This window comes from Pipistrellus hanaki, assembly GCF_964339955.1.
Source record: "Pipistrellus hanaki genome assembly, chromosome: 2".
Classification (NCBI taxonomy): Eukaryota; Metazoa; Chordata; class Mammalia; order Chiroptera; family Vespertilionidae; genus Pipistrellus; species Pipistrellus hanaki.
This window is the reverse complement of record NC_140504.1, coordinates 186,961,123-186,967,249: the sequence shown is the minus strand read 5'-3', so window position 1 is coordinate 186,967,249 and position 6,127 is coordinate 186,961,123.

The following is a 6,127-nucleotide window of genomic DNA, read 5'->3' as shown; positions in this document are numbered from 1 at the left end:
GAGCAGTTTCTGAGGAGGAACTCTGGGGGCGGGGCTTGGGCACAGGCCTGAGAGTCAAGGGTCTTGAGCTCCGATCTAGTCTATGCCCTTGAGCAATTCATTCAAGCTCCCTCAGCCTTAGTTTCTTTCCCTGTAAAATGGGGAGAATGTACCAGCCTTACATAGGTCACCTGGAAGGACATTCTATCCCAATGCCCCTTCCCCACCAGGCCAGATGCCTTCAGTGCCAGGCTGATCCCATCAATGGGTGGAGGGTGCTGGTACCAGGCAATAGGGAGTGGTGAGGACTGGGGGAGCGCGCGACCCAGCCAAAGGGGGCCGGCATCGCTCAGCTCCAGCCACACCTGGCCACAGGGAGTGTGGGCCCAGCTGGCAGCTGTCCCAAGCACTTGGAAGATGTGTCACCTTTTCGTGAAATACTAGGAGCCCTGACTTTATGTCATGGCTTCTGATTTTAAAATGCTAAACACAAAGTCAAATCTTTAAAAAAAATGCTATGACTCAGGCTGGGTAGCTCAGTTGGTTAGTGCATCGTCCCAATAAACCAAGGTTTCGGGTTTGATTTCTGGTCAGGGCACATACAAGAGTCAACCAATGAGTGCCTGAGCAAGTGAGACAACAAATTGATCACTCTCTGTCTCAAATCAATCAATTGCTAAAAATTTTAAAAAGGACATAATTTTAAAAAATGCTGTGTGGATCTAACCGAACGCCATTTTCAGTTTGTATTTGCTAGGCCACGAGCTCCATGTGTGTGTCCCTGAGGCCCAGTCCTGGGTAAACACGCAGATATTGTGCCTGACACAGTTCAAAGTGTTATCAGACAGAATGTTTGATGAGAACCTACTTTTTTCTGGGGATAGAAGATGAGTCTGATAAAGTTCCTGCCCTCCTAGGCTAATGGCCTCTGATTAGCTCACTGGATCTTCTCACCGACTTCCCCACACCCGGGCCCCGAAAGATGGGTCTGGGCCCGTGGTTTTCAAGAAGGAAGAGCTTTGTCCTTGTGGTAAGTTTCCAGATAGAGCAAGTACAAAGGTTGAATGTACCTCTACTAAAAAAACTACTTGTTGCTTATCTGAACTTGAAATTTACCCGGGCATTTTATATTTAACCTGGCGACCCTGGCCAGAGTGGACATTTGGCAATGTCCGAAGATAGTCTTAACTCGGAGGGGATTCTGCGGACATCCAGGGGGTAGAGGCCAAGGAGCTGCCAACGTCCTACAGTGCTCAGGACACAGGAGAAACGCTGATGGTGCCCAGGTTGAAAAGCGGATCTAGGCCTGCCCAGGCCCCTTCAGAGCGAACCCCGCTCTGGGGAGGGGACTTTCGTTTGGTCATTAGTCCCCTCGGGAGAGGGCACAGTGCCTTCTCCCAGAGCAAGTGATGGACAGTGAGGAGTGGGACAGAGAGCCTGGGATGCCAGGAAAAGGAAACGGAGACAGGAAGTAGCTGGGAATGGGAAGGGGCCACTGGATGCCCTGGGATTGGGGTGCCCCAGGGGTGAGCTGGCACAGAACCAGCATGTGCTTCGATGACCCTGAACCCCGGACCCTGGCCCTGAGGAAGCCTCACTGTGAAGACGGTGAGGCTGTCCCCCAAGCCTGGCCCTCCTCTGCAGCCGCAAGTGTGCAATGGCCAGCTGGACGCATGGATGAATGGGTGGAGGGATGAAGACAAGAGAGAAGCCCCTTGAAGGCCAAGGTGGAGAGAACGCTGGGAGTCTGGGTTCCAGTGTGGTCGCTGCCGCTGGCCGGCTGGGTGACGCGGCCACATCCTCCCTGTGGCTTCAGGTTCCCCATTCCTAAAATGCGGAAGTTGGAGATGCTAAGCGCTTCTATAACTTCCGAATGCACGGGCAGCTCCCGTAGGGCTTGCTAACCCAGACTGCTGCGCCCCACCCCTAAGGTTTGACTAAAGCATTCTGGGGCGGGGCCCGAGAATCTGCATTGTAACTCACTCCCAGGTGATGCTGTCAGTCCCCGGACACACCGTGGGCAGCGCTGGACAAGGTGATGGGTAAGGGCCCTTCTAGCCTGGGCTCTCCAAGTGCCCTGGGTACCCCGGGCTGCCTCCTGGGGCCCTCACAGGAAGTCAATCTGCTGTCTCCTTTGCCCTGGGAGGGTGAGGTGCATCTGCAGGGGAGGGTCCAGGAGCTGGTCTCTCAGTCCGACACCAACTCCCCCCCATCAGCCTGTCTCACCAGCCCTTGTGCTGTGAGACATTGCCACCTACTGGCTGCATCTACTCAGTGCCGGACCAAAAGCAAGGCCATAGGTAGGGGCTGATGGAAGGAGAAACATCCCTGGTCTGTCCTGTCAACACCCAACACCCGCCTCACCCCCACCCCCCAAAAGCAGCCTTTGTAACATCTGGGCCGTCTCACCCCTGGGGATGATTCCGTTTCCGCTGTGGATGCTGGCACTTGAATTAACCTGGGATGAGGAAAAGGAATAGGATAACTAGAGGCCTGGTGCATGAAAATTCATGCCCTGGAGGCGGGGGTCCCTCAGCTTCTTAAGGGACGTCTGGCCACCTTAAATTTGAGGCAAGAACTGCAAACAGCTGGGTGGGGACAGGAAAAGGCTGTGTTTACCATCAGAGAGTGCAGGCCTGTGGCCCGTGGCAGAGCCTGGGCCCTGCCTACAGGAGGCAGTGTCTCTCAGCTCTGCTGCTGGTTCCTGGTGGAAATGGGCTCAAGCGGCGAAATCACGTGATTTTCCAGAAGCCAAAAACCTGAACTTGGTGTTTTAACCAAACACTAAGAGGAACAAACAACCCATGTCTGCAGCCTGGGTCTGTCCGGCAGGCCTCCAGTTTGCAAGCTTTGCCTAAGGACCCTTCGGATTCTGGCATTTCCGTGTTGCCCCAGCCTCTCCCTCTCCTGCCCCTCCCAGGTAGGATGTCTGGAAACTTCTCCCCAAGGGTACTTATTCTTCCCTTTCCAAAGAATGTCTTTTTAAAAAAATATTATTTTTATTGATTTTAGTGAGGAAGGGAGAGAGAGAGAGAAACGATGAGAGAATCCTTGATCACCTTCTCCCTGCATGCCAACACTGAGGCTCAAGCACACAACCTGGGCATGTGCCCTGACTAAGAATTGAACCGTGCCTCTGGTTCAAAGGTTGAGCTCAACCACTGAGCTACACTGGCCGTGCGCCTTTGTATTTCAAAAGAAGAAAGCATGTGACTTCACTCACAGCTATCCTTGAAATCTGCCCAACCCGACCTTTGCTATTTGTTAGACCTTTATTTTAATTATTATAAAAGCAAACAGAGGAAACAATGTCCATGTGTGTGCCAACTTTAAAAAAAGAGAAGAATAAAAAGTATAGAACACTACTGTTTTTGTCAAGATAGAATTTTTTAACATAGCATGAACTACATTTTATTTTATTTTAAATTATTATTATTATTATTATTATTATTTTACAGAGAGAAAGGGAGAGGGATAGTGAGTCAGAAACATCGATGAGAGAGAAACATCGATCAGTTGCCTCCTGCACACCCCCTACTGGGGATGTGCCTGCAACCAAAGTACATACTAGAGGCTCAGTGCCCGAATGCCTGCACTGGTGGGGTCCAGCCCTTGACCGGAATCGAACCTGGGACCTTTCAGTCTGCAGGCAGATACTCTATCCACTGAGCCAAACCGGTTGGTTTCGGCTTAAATTATTTTTCAATTACATTTTACTTTCAGTATTATTTTGTATTGGTTTCCAGTGAATAGCATAGTGGTTAGACAATCTTATACTTTACAAAGTGTCCCCCACCCTCATATTTTTTGTACCCACCTAGCACCATACATGGTTATTGAAATCTATTTATATAAAAAGCCAGTGATGGTAACACCTTAATGACCAGAATGACAAGTCGCTATGATGCCCACTATGACCAGCAAACCAGCCCAATCAGGGGGTAGGGAAGGCTAGCCAACCTCCTGGGGCCCCTCCCCCCAGTCATTCCCACCCCTGATCAGCTTTTCCCACCCTGATCCAGGGTGGGGCAGCCAGCCAACCCCCTGCAGCCCCTCCCCAGGGCCAGCACCGCCCCTGATTGCCTCCCCACTCCCATCAGCCCCCACCACCCCTAATGGCCCGCAGCCCCTCCTCTCAGCCAGCTCTGGTCCTGATTGGCCCCCCCACCAATCAGGGGCGGGGCCAACCCCACCCTCAATATGCGCCCCCACTCCAATTGGGGGTGAGGCCCATTGGCCAATTGCCCACAGCTCCTTCCCCCAGCCAGCCCGGCCCTTATTGGGCCCATTGGGGCCAGGCTTTCGGGCCAACCTCCCGCTATCTGCTCCTCCCTCCGCACCGACAGGCCTGACAGGATTGGCCAATTGGGGCCAGCTGGACCCCACCAGTGCAGGCATTCGGGCACTGAGCCTCTAGTATCGACTGTATTTCCTGTGCTGTACTGTACACCCCTGTGACTATTCTGTAACTACCAATTTGTACTTAGCTCACTACTGTTTTTGTCAATTAAAAAACACCAAACACAAAACAGTACAGCATATTTGTCAATGATACCTAGTGACCCAAGAGGTGCCCAAGAGGGGTTACCTGTGGAGGGTAGTTTGGGAGAAAAGGGGATAAAAGAAATGCATTACATCAGTGACTCTGCTACAGTAGGCCGTCAGCTAGTGAGATGTCATCAAAAGAGAAGGGAACGAAGCTGGCTAAGCCTAACCCTGAGTAAGTCTGGAAGTTACAGTTCAGACACCCCAAGGGACAGCCACATTCTCCCCAAAGGGAACCTACCCCCAGCCCCCCCCCGCCCCCCCCCCCCCCCCCCCCGGGGGCAGATCCACTTTCCAACCTCCTCAGAGCCCAGTCAGCCTTCCACACGCAGGAGAAGCTAAAATGGCAACATAAAGAGGAGTCAAACCTAGGAAAAGGTTAGGATTGGATAAGGACATGAAACCCCGGAATTGGTTACGGGGGAGGACCCAGCACAAGCCCAAAAGGAACCAGGAAGGAGACTGGTTAGTTTGAAAGAAAGCTTTCAAACCCAAGATAACATAATCAAAGCGGAATAAATCAAGATAAAGTAATCGAAGGTTGGAGCCCTCTCCGGGCTGCCCCGTGACTCCTGACTCCCCTTGGCGCCCTCCCTTACCCCCCCTCTCCCCCCGCAGGGCCTGGGTGCAGCAGGACAGCTGGAACAGAGACTCGGCCAGCCAGACAGGGTCAACGGGGACCGAGACTGGACTGATTCCCGAAGCTGCAGAGGCCCTGCCAAGGCCCGGCTCACAGCTCCGCCCCTCTGCGCCCGGCCGGCCGTCTTCCGGGCGCGGTGAGGGCAGGTGCGGGCTGTGGCCCAGAGGCTGAGACCTCGGGCACCTGTGGGGAGTCCTTTGTTTTTGCTCCAATAACTCTTCCCGCTCCGCCTCATCCTCCTACGGGGTGGTACCCGAAATGCTCTTCTCCTGACGCCGTGGGAGAATCCTATTTCCACTGGCAACATGCATTCCCCCCTTCCTCAACGACCTGTAAACCGCCCACTTTCTTTGACATCTCAGACCTCTAGCCCCCTTTATCCTTCGTCACAAATGATAACTATCTGCCAATCTATCCCCACTTTCACCTCGCTGCCTTTGAAATGTTCCTGCTTATGTGCATTCCCCATGCCCACGTATCAGCATTTGATTTTCTCCCATTTGTCTCCGTTGATTTGATTATTAGCTCAGCAAGAATGCCTAGAGGGTGGGAGAAAAGGGTTTATGTATTTATTATTCATTTATTGTTAGCCCCCACATGCCCATGGGGGCCGTGGGGCAGAGTGGAGGAGATGACTTAGAAGGTCGGCTAACGGAATCTGACTTTGGAGACAAGCTTGGGGCTCCGGGGCCCAGGCCAAGCACGTGTTTCGACCTGGTCTTTGCCCTCATGTCCCAGCCCAGCGCCAGCAGCAAACAGTCAGCTCTATAAATAACAGCGTGGACAGGGGCTGAGGGCTCAGGGCCCCGAGAGGGCTTAATAATAGCCTTGGCGCTCACCGATGGGCTCAGACAGCTATGCAAGCAGAGACGGGTAACATCCAGGCTCCAACCCGGGCAGTGCAGTCCCAGGAGGTGGGATTGGGGTGTTCAAGCTGGGTTCTGGCCATGAGGAGCCGCACAG